The sequence below is a fragment of the Trachypithecus francoisi genome, unplaced genomic scaffold (genome assembly GCF_009764315.1).
Source record: "Trachypithecus francoisi isolate TF-2019V2 unplaced genomic scaffold, Tfra_2.0 Lachesis_group2, whole genome shotgun sequence".
Classification (NCBI taxonomy): domain Eukaryota; kingdom Metazoa; phylum Chordata; class Mammalia; order Primates; family Cercopithecidae; genus Trachypithecus; species Trachypithecus francoisi.
Window position 1 is genome coordinate 60,866,015 of NW_022681465.1, and position 20,661 is coordinate 60,886,675.

Here is a 20,661-nt window from a genome sequence, read left to right on the forward strand (position 1 = left end):
TGAGGATACTAAAAACTTTTATAGACTAATGTAAAATGTAATAGGTTCTTACAATTTTCTATTAAAATGTTTAAAAATCACCATAATATAAAGAGTGATGATATTTTATATAAAATATTACCACATTAGATCCTTCAAAACTCAAATGAAGAGTCATTAAAATAAACACCTATAGATGAATTTTAATGGGCATACATTTTACCAAACCTTTTACGTACTTCATCTAATTGAATCTCATGATAATCCTGGGAAGTTAATGCTTTTATCTATAATTTACAGAGGAGAAAATTAGCAAAGTAAGGTTATGTGAGGTATGAAAATTCTACCTTTTGTAACTATGTGTTTTATGTATTTAGTAAAAATGACGTATAATACTTCTAGTATGTTTTGCAATCTAGTCTTTTATTTAGAAAAATAACTTGTTTTAATGAATACAGACAGGTATATATGTATATAATTATGTATACACGTATGTATACATGTATGTGTGTGTTTTTATATTTACGTGTGTATCTATATGTGTGTTTATGTATATGTTTGTTTATGTATATATGTATACATATACATATATAGTTGTATCTTAAATACATAATTGTAGATAGTATGTGTGTATATATACACACATATAGAGTTAGTGTGTGTACATATATAAAATATAGTGTGTGTATATATATACACATATATAGTTAATTTGGAAACTGTACCTTGAAGAAGCATAAAATGAAAAAAGAAAGAGTATTTTAAAGTAAGATCCTTTATTAAGATACTAGAATAAAAGCCTTGTAACAAAGACAAAGCTTGTATTAAAATTGTGGTAAGAGAAACAGAGCAGACATTCACAGAGATTGCATATTGTAGTGATGAAAAGAGAGAAGAGAGGATATAAAAAATACTTTCTATTTCCTGTTGTCGTTTAAGTTAGTTGCTGGGAAATGTTGCCACGTAATTAAGCTTACAAAAATAAAATAAATAAAAAAGGAGGTAAGAATAAGTTTTTTGAATGTAAGAATGAGAATTCTATCTTAAGCATATTTTGTTGAGATATTTTAAAACATCCAATTTAACTGTTAAAAAGTCATTTGGAATTTTGAAGAATCTGAATCTCAACAAAAATTGTAAGCTACAAAAGCAAATTCAAGGTAATCGTTATATAGGATGGCATCACCAGGGAGAGAATACAGGAGTAAATTTTCCTAGGATTGGGCTTTGAGCTATTCTAGGAGCTTATTTTTGAAAGAGGCAAAGTCAACTAGGGATAATGGACCGTATCAACTTGAAAAACGCGACAGCACAGAAGATTGTTGTAGAAACAGAGGAATAATTGTGCTATAAGAAGTCAAATTGAGTAAGATGAGAATAGAAATTAAATTGACAGAGAAGCTATGATTCTTGAAAAATGTAGATTCCAGGAAACGGTGAAAAGGAAATGCTGATTGCTTTGGTTTGATTATGTGAACAAATAAAGTATTCCATGTTTTTTGAAGGGGGAGGGGCATAAATGGGGTGGTACACTGCTGAAAGAGGCGGAACTAAGATTGCATTTAATACAACTTACAGTAGCCAGCTTTGGTGTTCTTTTCCAGCAACACAACTTTGAGGACTATCACTAAATAATTCAAAGGGGAGGAGCCAAGACGACCAATTAGACACAACTGCAGTGTGTGGCTCCCACCTAGAAGAATTAAAACAGCAAGCGAATCCTGCTCCATCAACTGAGGTATCCAGGTCCTCTCACTGGGAATGACTAGTCAGTTGTCACAACCCATGGAGAGTAAGGAAAAGCAGGGTGGAGCAATGACCCAGGAACCACCTGGGATAAAGGGAACTTGCACACCCATCCAAAGGAGGTGATGAGTGAATGTGCTACTCCACCTGGGAAACCAAGCGTTTTCCATGGATCTTGGCATCCCTCAGATCAAGAGATCCCTTTATGAGCCCATGCCAACAGGGCCTTGAGTCTCACGCAAAGAACTGTACAACCTACTCAGGTTATGGCCTGTGGCAGCAGGCTGGGCACTGCCTAAGATGACTGAGTTCCTGTGGGAAGGGTGGGCCTCCATCACTGTGGCTCCAGTCAACCGTTTCCCACTGCTGGTGTCAGGGAGATTGGGCAGTTTGTACTGAGAGGAATTTTGCACAGCACAGCACAGTGGCTGTGGCAGATTGTGGCCAGACTGTTTCTAAAGGTGGGACCCGATTCATCCCTCCTCACCAGGCAGGGCCTCCCTACAGGAACTACAGCAACTCCAGCCAGGGGGTTACGGACAGAACTCTGATATCCCTGGGAAGGAAACTTTTGGGGTTGAGGCAGACACAGTCTTGTAACCAGTTCAACAAACCTAGTCTTTCCTGCCTACTGGCAGTCTGGATGAGGGAGATTCTTCCTAGTGCAGCTGAACATACTCAACAAAAGGATAGCCAGACTGTTTTTTAAAGCAGGTCCGGATCTCATGCCTCCTGACTTGGTAAGAACTGCCAGCAGGGGTTGCCAGACACCTCATACAGGAGCATTCTGGCCAGCGTCAGCTCAGGCCCCTCTGGAATTTGTCACCACCGGGCCTGCCTGGCAAGAGCTCCTGAAGGAAACACTAAATATGGAAAGGAAATGTATTACCAGTCACTATAAAAACACGCAACTACACAGACCATTGACACTATAAAGCAACTACATTAACAAGTCTGTAAAATAAATAGCCACTATCATGAAGATAGGATCAAATTCACACATAACAAGTTCAACTTTATATGTAACTGGGCTAAACGTCCCAGTTAAAAAACCCAGAATAGCAAGCTGGATAGAAAGAAAAGACCCACCAGTACACTACATTCACAAGACCCATCTCGTGCAAAGATACAGATGGGCTCAAAATAAAGGGATAGAGGAAAGTTTAACCAAGAAAATTAAAGCAGACAAAATCAGGGGTTGCAATCCTTGTTTCTGACAAAACAGACTTTAAACTAACAAAGATCGAAAAACACAAAGAAGGGCATTGCATAATGGTAAAGGATTGAATTTAACAAGAAGAGTTAACTATACTAAATATGTATTCACCCAGCACAGGAACACCCAGATCCATAAAACAAGTTATTAGAGACCTACAAACAGTCTTAGACTCCCAGATTTTAACACCCCACTGTGAATATTAGATCTCTAGAACAAAAAATTTAAAAATATATTTAGGATTGAACTGTTCTCTGAATCAAGTGGAACTGATAGATATCTACAGAACTCTCTACCCAAAAGCAACAGAATATACATTCTTCTTTGCACCATGTAGCATTTACTCTAAAATTGATTCCATAATTTGAAGTAAATTGCTCCTCAGCAAATGAAAAAACTGAAATCATAAGAAAGAGTCTCTCAGACCACATTGCAATCAAATTAGAATGAAAGATCAAGAAATTCACTCGAATCCACACAACTAAAAGGAAATTGAACAACTTGCATCTGAATGACTCCTGGATAAATAATGAAATTAAGGAAGAATTCAGTAAGTTCTTTGAAACCAATAAGAAGAAAGAGACAATGTACCAGAATCTTGGGGATGCAGCTAAAACAATATTAAGAGGGAGTTGTACAGCACCAAGTGCCCACATCAAGAAGCTAGAAAGATCTCAAATTGACATCCTAATATCACAACTAAAAGAACCAGAGAACCAAGAGCAAATAAACCCCACAGCTAGCAGAAGACAAGAAATAACCAGTATCAGAGCAGAACTGAAGGAGATAGAGACACACAAAAAAATCCTTCAAAAAATCAACAAGAAAATAGGAGGGGGCGGAGCAAGATGGCCGAATAGGAACAGCTCCAGTCTCCAACTCCCAGCGCGAGTAACACAGAAGACCGGTGATTTCTGCATTTTCAACTGAGGTACTGGGGTCATCTCTCTAGGGAGTGCCGGACAATCGGTGCTGGTCAGCTGCTGCAGCCTGACCAGCGTGAGCTGAAGCAGGGCGAGGCATCGCCTCACCTGGAAGCGCAAGGGGGAAGGAAATCCGTTTTCCTAGCCAGGGGAACTGAGACACATAACACCTGGAAAATCAGGTAACTCCCACCCCAATACTGCGCTTTAAGGAAACAGGCACACCAGGAGAATATATCCCACACCTGGCCGGGAGGGTCCCACGCCCACGGAGCCTCCCTCACTGCTAACCAGCCGTCTGCGGCGATCTATCCGCAAGGCAGCAGCGAGGCTGGGGGAGGGGCGCCGCCATTGCTGAGGCTTAAGTAGGTAAACAAAGCCGCTGGGAAGCTCGAACTGGGTGGAGCTCACAGCAGCTCAAGGAAACCTGCCTGTCTCTGTAGACTCCACCTCTAGGGACAGCCCACAGCTGAGGTCCAATAGGGAAAGCAGCGGGGACGGTGCAGAGGCGAACGACTCTGTCTGACAGCTTTGGGGAGAGCCGTGGATCTCCCAACGCGGAGGTTGAGATCCGAGAACGGACAGACTGCCTGCTCAGGTGGGTCCCTGACCCCTGAGTAGCCTAGCTGGGAGACATCCCCCACTAGGGGCAGTCTGACACCCCACACCTCACAGGGTGGAGTCATCCCTGAGAGGAAACTTCCAAAGGAAGAATCAGACAGGTACACTCGCTGCTCAGCAATATTCTATCTTTGGCAACCTCTGCTGCTGATACCCAGGCAAACAGGGTCTGGAGTGGACCTCAAGCAATCTCCAACAGACCAACAGACAGTCCTTCTGACTGTCAGATGGAAAACTATCAAACAGGAAGGACACCTATACCAAAACCCCATCAGTACGTCACCATCATCAAAGACCAGAGACAGATAAAACCACAAAGATGGGGAAAAAGCAGGGCAGAAAAGCTGGAAATTCAAAAAATAAGAGCACATCTCCCCCTGCAAAGGAGCGCAGCCCATCGCCAGCAACGGATCAAAGCTGGTCAGAGAATGACTTTGACGAGATGAGAGAAGAAGGCTTCAGTCCATCAAACTTCTCAGAGCTAAAGGAGGAATTACGTACCCAGCGCAAAGAAACTAAAAATCTTGAAAAAAAAGTGGAAGAATTGACAGCTAGACTAATTAATGCAGAGAAGATCATAAACGAAATGACAGAGATGAAAACCATGACACGAGAAATACGTGACAAATGCACAAGCTTCAGTAACCGACTCGATCAACTGGAAGAAAGAGTATCAGCGATTGAGGATCAAATGAATGAAATGAAGCGAGAAGAGAAAACCAAAAGAAAAAAGAAGAAAAAGAAATGAACAAAGCCTGCAAGAAGTATGGGATTATGTAAAAAGACCAAATCTACGTCTGATTGGGGTGCCTGAAAGTGAGGGGGAAAATGGAACCAAGTTGGAAAACACTCTTCAGGATATCATCCAGGAGAACTTCCCCAACCTAGTAGGGCAGGCCAACATTCAAATTCAGGAATACAGAGAACGCCACAAAGATACTCCTCCAGAAGAGCAACTCCAAGACACATAATTGCCAGATTCACCAAAGTTGAAATGAAGGAAAAATCTTAAGGGCAGCCAGAGAGAAAGGTCGGGTTACCCACAAAGGGAAGCCCATCAGACTAACAGCAGACCTCTCGGCAGAAACTCTACAAGCCAGAAGAGAGTGGGGGCCAATATTCAACGTTCTTAAAGAAAAGAATTTTCAACCCAGAATTTCATATCCAGCCAAACTAAGTTTCATCAGTGAAGGAGAAATAAAATCCTTTACAGATAAGCAAATGCTTAGAGATTTTGTCACCACCAGGCCAGCCTTACAAGAGACCCTGAAGGAAGCCCTAAACATGGAAAGGAACAACGGTATCAGCCATTGCAAAAACATGCCAAAATGTAAAGACCATCGAGGCTAGGAAGAAACTGCATCAACTAACGAGCAAAATAACCAGTTAATATCATAATGACAGGATCAAGTTCACACATAACAATATTAACCTTAAATGTCAATGGACTAAATGCTCCATTAAAAGACACAGACTGGCAAACTGGATAAAGAGTCAAGACCCATCAGTCTGCTGTATTCAGGAGACCCATCTCACATGCAGAGACATACATAGGCTCAAAATAAAGGGATGGAGAAAGATCTACCAAGCAAATGGAGACAAAAAAAAAGCAGGGGTTGCAATCCTAGTCTCTGATAAAACAGACTTTAAACCATCAAAGATCAAAAGAGACAAAGAAGGCCATTACATAATGGTAAAGGGATCAATTCAACAGGAAGAGCTAACTCTCCTAAATATCTATGCACCCAATACAGGAGCACCCAGATTCATAAAGCAAGTCCTTAGAGACCTACAAAGAGACTTAGACTCCCATACAATAATAATGGGAGATTTCAACACTCCACTGTCAACATTAGACAGATCAACGAGACAGAAAGTTAACAAGGATATCCAGGAATTGAACTCATCTCTGCACCAAGCGGACCTAATAGACATCTATAGAACTCTCCACCCCAAATCAACAGAATATACATTCTTCTCAGCACCACATCGCACTTATTCCAAAATTGACCACATAATTGGAAGTAAAGCACTCCTCAGCAAATGTACAAGAACAGAAATTATAACAAACTGTCTCTCAGACCACAGTGCAATCAAACTAGAACTCAGGACTAAGAAACTCAATCAAAACCGCTCAACTACATGGAAACTGAACAACCTGCTCCTGAATGACTACTGGGTACATAACGAAATGAAAGCAGAAATAAAGATGTTCTTTGAAACCAATGAGAACAAAGATACAACATACCAGAATCTCTGGGACACATTTAAAGCAGTGTGTAGAGGGAAATTTATAGCACTAAATGCCCACAAGAGAAAGCAGGAAAGATCTAAAATTGACACTTTAACATCACAATTAAAAGAACTAGAGAGGCAAGAGCAAACACATTCAAAAGCTAGCAGAAGGCAAGAAATAACTAAGATCAGAGCAGAACTGAAGGAGATAGAGTCACAAAAAACCCTCCAAAAAATCAATGAATCCAGGAGTTGGTTTTTTGAAAAGATCAACAAAATTGACAGACCGCTAGCAAGACTAATAAAGAAGAAAAGAGAGAGGAATCAAATAGACGCAATAAAAAATGATAAAGGGGATATCACCACCGACCCCACAGAAATACAAACACCATCAGAGAATACTATAAATGCCTCTACGCAAATCGACTAGAAAATCTAGAAGAAATGGATAATTTCCTGGACACTTACACTCTCCCAAGACTGAACCAGGAAGAAGTTGAATCCCTGAATAGACCAATAACAGGCTCTGAAATTGAGGCAACAATTAATAGCCTACCCACGAAAAAAAGTCCAGGACCAGATGGATTCACAGCTGAATTCTACCAGAGGTACAAGGAGGAGCTGGTACCATTCCTTCTGAAACTATTCCAATCAATAGAAAAAGAGGGAATCCTCCCTAACTCATTTTATGAGGCCAACATCATCCTGATACCAAAGCCTGGCAGAGACACAACAAAAAAAGAGAATTTTAGACCAATATCCCTGATGAACATCGATGCAAAAATTCTCAATAAAATACTGGCAAACCGGATTCAGCAGCACATCAAAAAGCTTATCCACCATGATCAAGTGGGCTTCATCCCTGGGATGCAAGGCTGGTTCAACATTCGCAAATCAATAAACGTAATCCAGCATATAAACAGAACCAAAGACAAGAACCACATGATTATCTCAATAGATGCAGAAAAGGCTTTTGACAAAATTCAACAGCCCTTTATGCTAAAAACGCTCAATAAATTCGGTATTGATGGAACGTACCTCAAAATAATAAGAGCTATTTACAACAAACCCACAGCTAATATCATACTGAATGGGCAAAAACTGGAAAAATTCCCTTTGAAAACTGGCACAAGACAGGGATGCCCTCTCTCACCACTCCTATTCAACATAGTGTTGGAAGTTCTGGCTAGGGCAATCAGGCAAGAGAAAGAAATCAAGGGTATCCAGTTAGGAAAAGAAGAAGTCAAATTGTCCCTGTTTGCAGATGACATGATTGTATATTTAGAAAAACCCATCGTCTCAGCCCAAAATCTCCTTAAGCTGATAAGCAACTTCAGCAAAGTCTCAGGATACAAAATTAATGTGCAAAAATCACAAGCATTCTTATACACCAGTAACAGACAAGCAGAGAGCCAAGTCAGGAATGAACTTCCATTCACAATTGCTTCAAGAGAATAAAATACCTAGGAATCCAGCTTACAAGGGATGTAAAGGACCTCTTCAAGGAGAACTACAAACCACTGCTCAGTGAAATCAAAGAGGACACAAACAAATGGAAGAACATACCATGCTCATGGATAGGAAGAATCAATATCGTGAAAATGGCCATACTGCCCAAGGTGATTTATAGATTCAATGCCATCCCCATCAAGCTACCAATGAGTTTCTTCACAGAATTGGAAAAAACGGCTTTAAAGTTCATATGGAACCAAAAAAGAGCCGCATTGCCAAGACAATCCTAGGTCAAAAGGACAAAGCTGGAGGCGTCACGCTACCTGACTTCAACTATACTACAAGGCTACAGTAACCAAAACAGCATGGTACTGGTACCACAACAGAGAAATAGACCAGTGGAACAGAACAGAGTCCTCAGAAATAATACCACACATCTACAGCCATCTGATCTTTGACAAACCTGACAAAAACAAGAAATGGGGAAAGGATTCCCTATTTAATAAATGGTGCTGGGAAAATTGGCTAGCCACAAGTAGAAAGCTGAAACTGGATCCTTTCCTTACCCCTTATACGAAAATTAATTCAAGATGGATTAGAGACTTAAATGTTAGACCTAATACCATAAAAACCCTAGAAGAAAATCTAGGTAGTACCATTCAGGACATAGGCATGGGCAAGGACTTCATGTCTAAAACACCAAAAGCAACGGCAGCAAAAGCCAAAATTGACAAATGGGATCTCATTAAACTAAAGAGCTTTTGCACAGCAAAAGAAACTACCATCAGAGTGAACAGGCAACCTACAGAATGGGAGAAAATTTTTGCAACCTACTCATCTGACAAAGGGCTAATATCCAGAATCTACAAAGAACTCAAACAAATATACAAGAAAAAAACAAACAACCCCATCAAAAAGTGGGCAAAGGATATGAACAGACATTTCTCAAAAGAAGACATCCATACAGCCAACAGACACATGAAAAAATGCTCGTCATCACTCGCCATCAGAGAAATGCAAATCAAAACCACAATGAGATACCATCTCACACCAGTTAGAATGGCAATCATTAAGAAGTCAGGAAACAATAGATGTTGGAGAGGATGTGGAGAAATAGGAACACTTTTACACTGTTGGTGGGATTGTAAACTAGTTCAACCATTATGGAAAACAGTATGGCGATTCCTCAAGGATCTAGAACTAGATGTACCATATGACCCAGCCATCCCACTACTGGGTATATACCCAAAGGATTATAAATTACTCTACTACAAAGACACATGCACACGTATGTTTATTGCGGCACTATTCACAATAGCAAAGACTTGGAATCAACCCAATGTCCATCTGTGACAGACTGGATTAAGAAAATGTGGCACATATACACCATGGAATACTATGCAGCCATCAAAAAGGATGAGTTTGCGTCCTTTGTAGGGACATGGATGCAGCTGGAAACCATCATTCTTAGCAAACTATCACAAGAAGAGAAAACCAAACACCGCATGTTCTCACTCATAGGTGGGAACTGAACAATGAGATCACTTGGACTCGGAAGGGGAACATCACACACTGGGGCCTATCATGGGGAGGGGGGAGGAGGGAGGGATTGCATTGGGGAGTTATACATGATATAAACGTTATGCACATGTACCCTAGAACTAAAGTATAATAAAAAATAACAAATAAAAAAAAAAAAAAAAAATCAACAAATCCAGGAGCTGTTTTTGAAAAACTAATTAGAAAATGGATTGCTAGCTAGACTAATAAAGAAGAAATCAGAGAAGAATTAAATAGACACAATAAAAATTGATAAAGAGGATATTACCATTGACCACACAGAAATACAAACAACAATCATATAATATTATAAACACCTCTATGCATGTAAACTAGGAAACCTGGAAGAAATGGATATATTCCCAGAAACATACACCCTCCCAAGACTGGACCAGGAAGAAGTGGAATTCCTGAATAGACTATTAACTAATTCTGAAATTAAGGCAGTAATGATCCACCAATCAAAGAAAGCTCAGGACCAGATGGATTTACAGCTGAATTCTACCAGAGGTACAAGGAAGAGCTGGTACCAATTTTTCTGAAACCATTTCAAACAACTGAAAAGGAGAGACTCCTCTCTAGCTCATTTTTTGAGGCCAGCGTTATCTTGATACCAAAGCCTGGCAGAGATATAACAACAACAGCAAAAAGACACAAAACAAAACAATAAAAATAAATAAATAAACACAAAAAGCCACTTCAAGTTAATACCCCTGATGAGCATTGATGCAAAAATTCTCAATAAAATACTGGCAAACCTAATCCAGCAACACATCAGAAAGCTCAGCCATTACTATTAGGTTGGCTTTATTCCCAAGATGCTAGGCTGATTCAATATACTCAAAATAAATAAACATAATTCATCACGTAAACAGAACTAAAGACGACAATCACATGATTATCTCAATAGATGCAGAAAAGACCTTCAATAAAATTCAACATGCTTTCATGTTAAAAACTCTCAATAAACTAGGTATTGAAGGAACATATCTAAAATAATAAAAGCCATTTTTGTCAAAGCCGTAGATAATATCATACTGAATGAGTAAAAGATGGAATCGTTCCCTTGAAAATCAGCACAAGATAAGGATGTCCTCTCTCACAACTCCTATTCAAAACAGTATTGGAAGTTCTGGCAGAGGCAATCAGGCAAGAGAAAGAAATAAAGGGTATTCAAACAGGAAGAGAGGAAATCAGATTGTCTTTTTTAGCAGATAACATGATCCTATATATAGAAAACCCCATCATCAAAGCCCTCAAACTCCTTAAGCTGGTAAGCAACTTCAGCAAAGTCTCAGGATACAAAATCAATGTGCAAAAATCACAAGTATTCCTACACACAAACAGCAAGCAAGCAGAGAGCCAAATAATGAATGAACTCCCATTCACAATTGCTACAAAGATAATAAAACACCTAGGAATACAGCTAACAAGGAAAATGAAGGGCAACTTTAAGGAGAATTACAAACCACTGCTCAAGGAAATCAGAGAGGACACAAACAAATGGAAAAACATTCCATTCTCATGGATTGAAAGAATCAACATTCTGAAAATTTCCACAATGCCCAAAGTAATTTATAAATTCAATGCCATTCTCATCAAACTACTATTGATGTTCTTCACAGAATTAGATAAAACTACTTTAAAATTCATATGGAACCAAAAAAGAGCCTGTATAGCCAAAACAAGCCTAAGCAAAAGGAACAAATCTGGAGGCATCACGCTACCTGTCTTCAAACTATATTACAAGGCTACAGTAATCAAAACAGCATGGTACTGGTACCAAAACAGACACATAGACCAAAAGAACAGAATAGAGAACTCAGAAATAAGACTGCATATCTATAACCATGTGATCTTACACAAACCTGACAAAAACAAGCAATGGAGAAAGAATTTCCTATTTAATAAATGGTAATGAGAAAACTGGCTAGCCACATGCAGAAAACTGAAACTGGACCTGTTCTTTACACCTTATACAAAAATTAACTCAACATAGATTAAATACTTAAATGTAAAACCCAGAACTATGAAAACCAAAGAAGAACATCTAGGTAATGTCATTCAGAACATAGGTACACAAGATTTATTGATGTAAACAGCAAAAGCAATGGCAAAAAAGGCAAAAATTGACAAATGAAATGGAATTAAACTAAAGAGCTTCTGCACAGCAAAATAAATTATAATCTGAGTAAATAGACAACCTAAAAAATGGGAGAATTTTTTTGCAATCTATCCATATGACAAAGGTCTAAACACAGAGTCTACAAGAAACTTAAACAGATTTACAACAAAAAAAGACTCCATTAATAAGTGGGTAAAGGATATCAAACGAAGACATTTATGCTGCAAGCAAACACATGAAAAAATGTTTATCATCACTGATCATGAGAGAAAAGCATATCAAAACCACAATGAGATACCATCTCACACCAGTTAGAATGACAATTATTAAAATGTCAAAAAACAGCAAATGTTGGTGAGACAGCAAAAAAATAGAAATGCTTTTACACTGTCAGTGGGAATGTAAATTAGTTCAACCATCGTGGAAGACAGTGTGGTGATTCCTCAAAGACCTCAAACCAGGAATACTATTTGACTGAGCAATCCCATTAATGGCGTATACCCAAATGAATATAAATTATTCTATATTAAGAATACATGCATGCATATTTTTATTGCAGCACTATTCACAATAGCAAAGACATGGAATCAACCCAAATGCCCATCAATGATGGAGTACATAAAGAAAATGTGGTACATATACACCATGGAATACTATGCAGTCATAAAAAGGAAGGAGATCATGTCCTTTGCAGAGACGTTGATGGAGCTGAAAGTCATTGTTCTCAGCAAACTAATGCAGGAACAGAAAACCAAACCCGCATGTTCTCACTTGTAAGTGGTTGTGGAACAATAAGAACACATAGACACAGGGAGAGTAACACACATTGGGGCCTGTTGGGGGTGGGTTGTGGGGAGGAAGAGCATCAGGAAAAAGAGCTAATGCATGTTCGGCTTAATACTTAGGTGACGATTGATAGGTGCAGCAAAGCATCATGGCACATGTTTTCCTACATAACAAACCTGCCCATCCTGCACATGTGCCCAGGAATGTAAAATTACATTTAATTTAATTTAAAAAGTGATACAGATATTTAAGGCGGTTTGAAATAAAAAGGTTAGTGTGTGTGTTTTAAGATGTGAGCTATTAGAATCTATTTGGATGTGGATAAAATGATTTATTATCAAGGTAAAATCATGAGTTAGCAAAAGATGTCTTTAGGATGGAAGACAGCTATGGATCCAGACTGCAAGAAGAAACTAACTCTAGGCAAGAGAAATAAAATACCTCTCAGTGTGTATGGGAGGGCTATAGGTAGAACTTCAGATTGTGTATTGGGAAGATGCATTAAATACATTTAAATAATATATTTTCTTGACAATGGTACAAGGCAAGACCATCTACTATGCGTGAGGAAGAAGGTGTGTGGAAATTGAGAAAAGTTATAGAGGTGAAATAATCACTTCAGAATTTGATATATCAAATAATAGAATGCTGGGCATTGCTTAGTGTCTATTTGAGGTTTATCATTATGAATTTTAAATGTACTTATGTAAAGACATTATTGTCTTAAATGAATATGAATGGGAATAGGTACCATGGATTTATTTAGATACGCCTTTTATATCATTTCCAATAGTTTGTTAAAAGCATACTAGTATCTTAGCTTCATTAAATATTTTATGATTCCGCATCTTATGATTTGAAGAGTGACTATTTCCTTGTCTTATAAATTTTATGAAGTTCTTATTATCAATTTATATCAGTAATAACAATACTTCCATAATGATTACCAGGCAATATTATATTTTGTCTTTATTTACCCAAAGAAATCACACAAGAAAAATATGAAGTAGATACTGTATCTTCTAGACAGATGAATAAGTAGAAACAAAAAGAGTTAAATAACTTTCTCAAAGTCATAGTAATTGTTGGAAGAATTATGGCATGTTGACAAGTGGGAAAAAAATATTTTTTTTGAACAAAATGTGATACCTGGTTAAATGTTGTGCAAATGTCTATCACATTTTGAATCTCATGTGCCAAATAAACACGCTTGAAATGGGTAAGATATTTAAAAATTTTAAAGTATTTTCAGATTTGGAATGAACTGAATAATTCCTAAGCAATAGTTCGTGTAAAGACACAACATACAATACTGAATAAATTAGCAAAGTTTTGGACTACAGAGAAAAGGAAAAGGTAGTCACAGAGAAGGTCAGATCACTTAAGTTTCAAAACCAGTTTTATAGAAAAAAAAGTAAAAACTGGAGTAAATAGTATGAATAGATTGGTAATGTGAGCATGAGGAAACAATATTAAGGAAGATATAGTGATAGAATTTTGAATTTAAAGAAAGAAGGAAAATATAGTACATAGTTATAATGTGAAAATACACCAACAGGAAAGCTTATTGGTACAGTTTTTAACAAATATTGCTGTTTTTCTAATCTGCTCATTCTTTATATTGGATTCGTAGTTGCAGTTGGTATTTATGGATCTTCCAACTCCATAGTCGTTATGTTAAAGTAGCTAAATATATTTTTATTTAAAATGCATGTAATTAACAAAAATATATTGAGAAATCATTTACTATTAATACAATGCAGATGGCTAAATATATCTAATGTTCTTTTAGAATTAAGCACATTTGCATATATAGCAGATAAAAAATTCATTTGAGCGTGTTGCTAATATTAACTTGAATAATTTTGCGAATTAACTGATAGACTTAGGGATGAATAATGATGGTATGTTGTTGTTCTGATAACCATTTCGTTTTTGGCTTAATCCTTTTATAGCGGATCTTTTTCCCAAGCCAGTGTGCATCTGAGTGGCTTGTTATCTAGAATCTGAGCATTTATTGCCTACTTAATATAGCTCAATTTATTTTTGTGAGTAATTGCCTGAAATTTAAACTTTAAATGGTCTTCAAAGGATGAGTTTAGTGAAAAACCATTTATTGCATTGCCTTCTACATATTGGCACTGTGTTTCTTTGCTTAATGTAATTAAGAGAACAGGGGCAGACAGTCTGGGGCTGAATCTAAATTTCAGTAAATATTACTTGCATAATTTTGGATAACTTATTCTCCCATGAATCTACGATATCATTCTTTGTAAGATATTTAAACATTCATTCAGAAATGTTTAAATTTGCAGAAAATATATCTCAATAAAACGTGGCCTTTGGTATATTGAATTTTATCCTCTGTTAAAAAAAGACAGGGTGAGAGAGAGATAATGAGTGGAACCCCCTTTTAGGCTGGTTGAAAGGATTAATGAATTAGGTATGTAAAGTGCTTAGAAAAGTACCTAGTATACCATAAACAGTAAATAAAAGCCATTTTGTGGTTATTTTGTGATAGCGTCTCCTCATTTGTGCCATGTTCTAGCTCTCAGCTTTAACATTCTGCCTCGTTCTCCACTGTAGCTCAATTTTACAAATGCCTCTTTACGAAGTAGGACTGGCAGGTTCTTTATAATGGGATTGGAAGGCTCTCGGAAATGAGAGTAACATCTTCCAGGCTCAATTCAAGTTGAAGACGGGCAGACTCTATTTTCTAGAAATTTATTTTGCTGACTCCCATTAAACATCCTCTTTCTTTAGGAAATTTTATTGGTTAATTGTTTCATTGCTTCCATATAATTATTTACAAAGCAAAGGCTTACAAGATACAGACAAAATTATTTGGAGTATGTTTTGCTTAAGAATTTTCCTGAAAACTCAATTACAACTTTTTGTTAAAATATTTCATTATATCTGTACTAGATACAAAGGAAAGCAACTTTTATAAATAAATACATGTATACATTAAAATTAGATTAAGGAAATGGTAATATCTAATATTTTATTTAGTTTTGGTGATTTGGAGAAGAAAGTCAAATATATTTTTAAATTCATAATCTATTTTAAACTTAGAAAATCAAGTTTGGACTCTATCTCTAAAAACTTACTATCAGAAGTTCAGAAATTAAAAAAAAATAAAACAAACATTTCTCAGAATTGTCTTAATTGGTATTAAATTATCTTCAATTTGTTAAATAGAAATTAGTCTTGATTTATTTACTATGCATTCAAAATATGTATGCCCACATTATTAGACACTATGATTGCTTCAGTTATGCTTATATATAGGAAATTGCATACAATTCCATATTTTAAAGCCATCTTGTTTTGTATTTAACAAAATGCAATATAAATTAGTCTAACTTGAACTTCTTAAATCCTGCTCTTTAAAATGTTGTGGGTTTAAATGAAGGTTTTCTTACTGCTTAGGTTATCTAAAGCAACTGAGCTAAAGTTATCTAACCAAGATTTACTGTTCAGTTACACAATGAAATGACAAGATTTAATATCACTAAATAAATATTAGGGGTCAGGATGAGAATATAATACGGTTGTAGATATTAGCAATTGTAAAGGAAGTCAACTATTAATCCATATTAAACAGAAAACAAAATTATCCTAAATTTGATAGTATGAGGTTAAACTAACTTGAATAAATTAGAAGATATACTAGATTTAAAGGAAAATGATTATTTTAGAATTTTAGGATTGGGTTATATTGAACAAGCTGAGTCACTTGCATATTTTTGAAAAAATTAAATAAATTATAAACCAACAATCAAACCACAAATATGGACATGTGCAAAATCTGTGTTAGATGTTGTTAGTGCACATTTAGAATAATTTGTGTGTGTTTCTAAATATAACCTAAAATTCAGGGTTTGCTAGTGGGCGTTTTTTTTTTTTTTTTTTTTTTGTATTTTTCATTTGGCAAAGAGTTTTAATAAAAAAGTTAACATTAAGTATAAAACCAATATTTCTTAAATGTGTCATGTGTCTTAGAGAAATGTTTCTTGTATTTTAAGATTTTATTCAACAGTAAACTTATAAAAATAACTTATTTTAATGGTAAAGACATTACAAATATAGGACAAAAATATAAGCAAAATTTATTTGAACATACTGCATTACTTGTGCTGGTTTCATTGATACCTTTTTCTTGAGTAGCTATATAATACATTACAACAAGATTAAATTTCATGGTTAAATTAACAAAGCCCAATCTTTACAGAAAGACTAGTTGCATATAGATTTGCTGTCAAAAAGAAAAGCAAATCCAATATTATATGAAAATGTAATTATTTAAATTAAGCTAAAAATTCTGAAAGATAATATCTTGCAAGACTCAGTTATGCATTGCCTTCTCTTCATCGGGACCAAAAATAAATTGGTTTTGATCCGTCAGGAGTCTGACAAAAATGGTAGCAGGCATTTCTCAGTGAGCTTTCAGTTGATTTGTACATTTCAGGATCCTCTCAACAAAGGCTGAAAAGCAACGTATGTGTTTCCCTCCTAAGGATGGTGTCTTAAATAAATAGAAGCCCTGCAAAAGCATCAGTATAGACATATGTTTGTAAAACAGATCAGAGAAAATAAATCAATAGATTATTTTAGAAATTGTCCTCCTTCCCTACTTCTCCCTTTATTTTGGTGTTTCTATACCTTGCCCTAAAGATTTGATGCAAACTTTGCACTAGGACTAGCTCAAAACAGTAAACATTTAATTCCTTTCTAGATGTTTCAACTAAGTATTATTGATAGAGCTTCACTTCATTAAGACTGGGATGTTATAGTGGTATATAAATTTGAACATTTCATACACCAATATATAGAAAGGATATAACATCTTTTTAAAAACTGAACTTACTCTGAAAGTGAGACTGGCAAATCCATTCATATTCCATAGAACTAGTGATACTCTGATACTAGTGAATTCCGACATAAAATACAATTAAAATTGCCTTAAATTTTATATAGAAAATACTTTGAAAAAGGTGATACAAAGTCCATTTAAAATATCAGAACACAATGTAAATTTGAAAAGAATAATGGTAACCATATTTATAGAATGCTATAATGTTACTCCACAGAGTATTTTAAGTAAAATTTATTATTAATAATTTTTGTATAATAATGTGCATGAACATATTTTTATGCATTTGCTACTTATTTCACTGTTGATATTCTTGTTGGTACTCATAGCTAACACATCTTGACATACAGATAATCAATACCTATTTGATAAATGAATTACTAAATGAATAGTAGGACATTATTTTACTCTATATTAAGCAAATTCTCAGCATAGAAGAAAATAGGTAAAAAATAATTTATTACATACCTAATCTTGCCTCTAAGTCTGCCTCTTCCTCTTTGCACATAAAATTATTTTTGTCTATTTTTTTTTCTCCTGGCTTAGACCAGCATTTTCAAAGAACTTTACATGGAATATTTATTATTTAGTAGGCTAAATAATTTTTACTAGCTAAAAGTCATATGTATCAAACATGTTTGCAAAATTCAGGGTTCATTTTAATGTAATTTTTGTGATCTCAGAAATCTGATTAAAGTGCAGATGCAGAAGTTATCACAGGTAATTTTACATGTAACCTAAGTTTCCCAACTATAACCACTGCTGACAGTTTTTCTCTTTTTCTTCGTTGTTTGCTTATTGTTTGTCCATTTCTTTGCATTGTACCTAATTTATGAGTTACTTATAGTGCTTGCAAGAAAAAAATGAAAATGCTAGGTTAAATGGCAAATAAAAGTGGGAATTAAACAATAACTAAAAAATTAGTACATGAAAACATATGCTCTTAGATGGTGTATACTTTTTAGATTCGTTCTACTAAGTCAGTTACAAGATTCTTTCTGACACAGAAAAATAATCAGAATCTGTTACAAAAGGAAAAACTAGTTAAATAAGAAAACCTTGAGAAGCCCATATTTTCAAGACAATGAAAGTTGAGAATAATTTTCTTCTTATCGAATCTCATGAAAAAGAGAGAAAATATCAACAAGATTTCTAAAATGTGTTCATATTAAAAGTCTCATGACTATCTTTTATAATACTCAAAATATAAACTTATATATCAAGATCGAACTAATAGAATATCCAAGAGATTACTAAAGTATAGTGTTCTTCTTGTATTATATTTTATGATTTTCAGGTTCTATCCAATGATATTATTTCACTAATTCAAATATTAAATATAAGTAAAAAATACTATATTTTTGTGTAAAATACTATAAAATTGTGTTGTATTAAATTGACTATAAGTTATTAACTTCCACTTCTCTACCAGAGCTATTTATTATTATTCTGGATGCCATATTTATTCAAATACATTCCATAAAGGGCCTAGCATAACATTGGGAGTGATTTTACTATTACAATTACCACCTTTTATTCACCCAATGATGCTGCCATATACTGGAAAAATAAAAAGATCTCTGAACTGTATTTTTTAAAATTCTGAGTATAATATACAGAGCATAACAAAAGCATGTAACTAATTTCCACATATTTTTACTGTTCAGCTGTGTAAAAACCATATGCAAAAAAATGCTGGAAAATGTCTTTCAAATACTTTATGTTATTTTATTTTAATTTTTGCTTTCGTGATGAACTTATAGGTTTTTAACTCAGACTGCTATTATAATGAGAAACAACAGTCATCACCCTTATGTGTCAACTGAAAGCTGATACTAATTTGGCACTTGGAGTAAAAGAATGATAGCTACAGGAGCAGCTACATCCTATACAGCCATCTGTAGTCTCTTAAAGACTTTAACATCAGGTCTTGATCAGAAGCTGGCATTTTTAAAGGTCATCTGGCTTCTCAGTGCTAGTCAATTACTGAACAAGGGAGTACCACTGACAGTTAAACACTGCAGAATTAGCTAAAGCACTACAGAAAGACACCAAGCACTTCTTACAGAAATATTCTGCATACATTTCAGAAAATCCCCCTGGTATTTTCAAGTCAGCTTACATTCAGCTGTACATAAACAATTCTATTTCTGTCTCCAAAGAAACTCTCAAACTACAGGTTGTAGAAAACGGTCAGAATTTCAATCATTATTTCTGTTTTGAGGTCCTGATTTGGAATTCTTCCTTTAATGTTTTCTTACAATAATATTTTGAGATATCCTTAAAAATGAACTTAATTCTATAGTAATAATATTACATAACAAATATAATCTATCTTTGCCTACATACATATGTAGTATCCAAGATACTATGGTGAAGTCCACATAGACTATATATTCACATAGAATATAAATCCATGACTAGACTACAATTTTTATGAGTGTAGTTTTTTTTGTCAGTTTTGTTCGGTGCCCTATGTCCGGTGCCTAGATCAATGCCTAGCTTTGAATAGTTAATAAATATCAATTGAAGTAAAGAATGAAAAAAAAAAAAAGAGAGAGAAAAAAATGGAATTGGCTATCTTTTAAATATCTAGTTATTGAGCAACCAGAATAAGCATAATAATGAGGAAAGCATTGATATTTAGGAGATGGCTCTTACGTAATGAAAATAACACAAACAATGGGGTTTGAAGAAAGATTTTTACATGTTTGTGACATCTAGCTTGTCTTTGAGCTCTGAATTGAAGCAGTGTGAGTCAGAATTCCAATTCTAACTGCAACTTGTTGAATGGCTGTGTATAACATATTTTATTTCTTATTCATCGGGTTTTTAAATAAAAGGCAAAGCAAAAATTACTAAATACTTACCTCCTTGGGTTAACCTGAAGATTGAATAAGGTAATAGAATACATATATTTGTCATCTACAGTGGGTTGAGTTGTGTCTCCCCAAAAAACATGTTCAAGTTCTCACCTCTGGTCCTCTGGTACCTGTGAATATGAGCTTATTTGAGATAGAGTCTTTGTACGTACAATAAAGTTAAGATGAAATCATATAGGAATACTGTGGGCCCTCAATCCACTAGCAGGTACCCTTACAAGAGGAGAGGACACAAAGAGAAATAGGGAAGAAGGCTATGT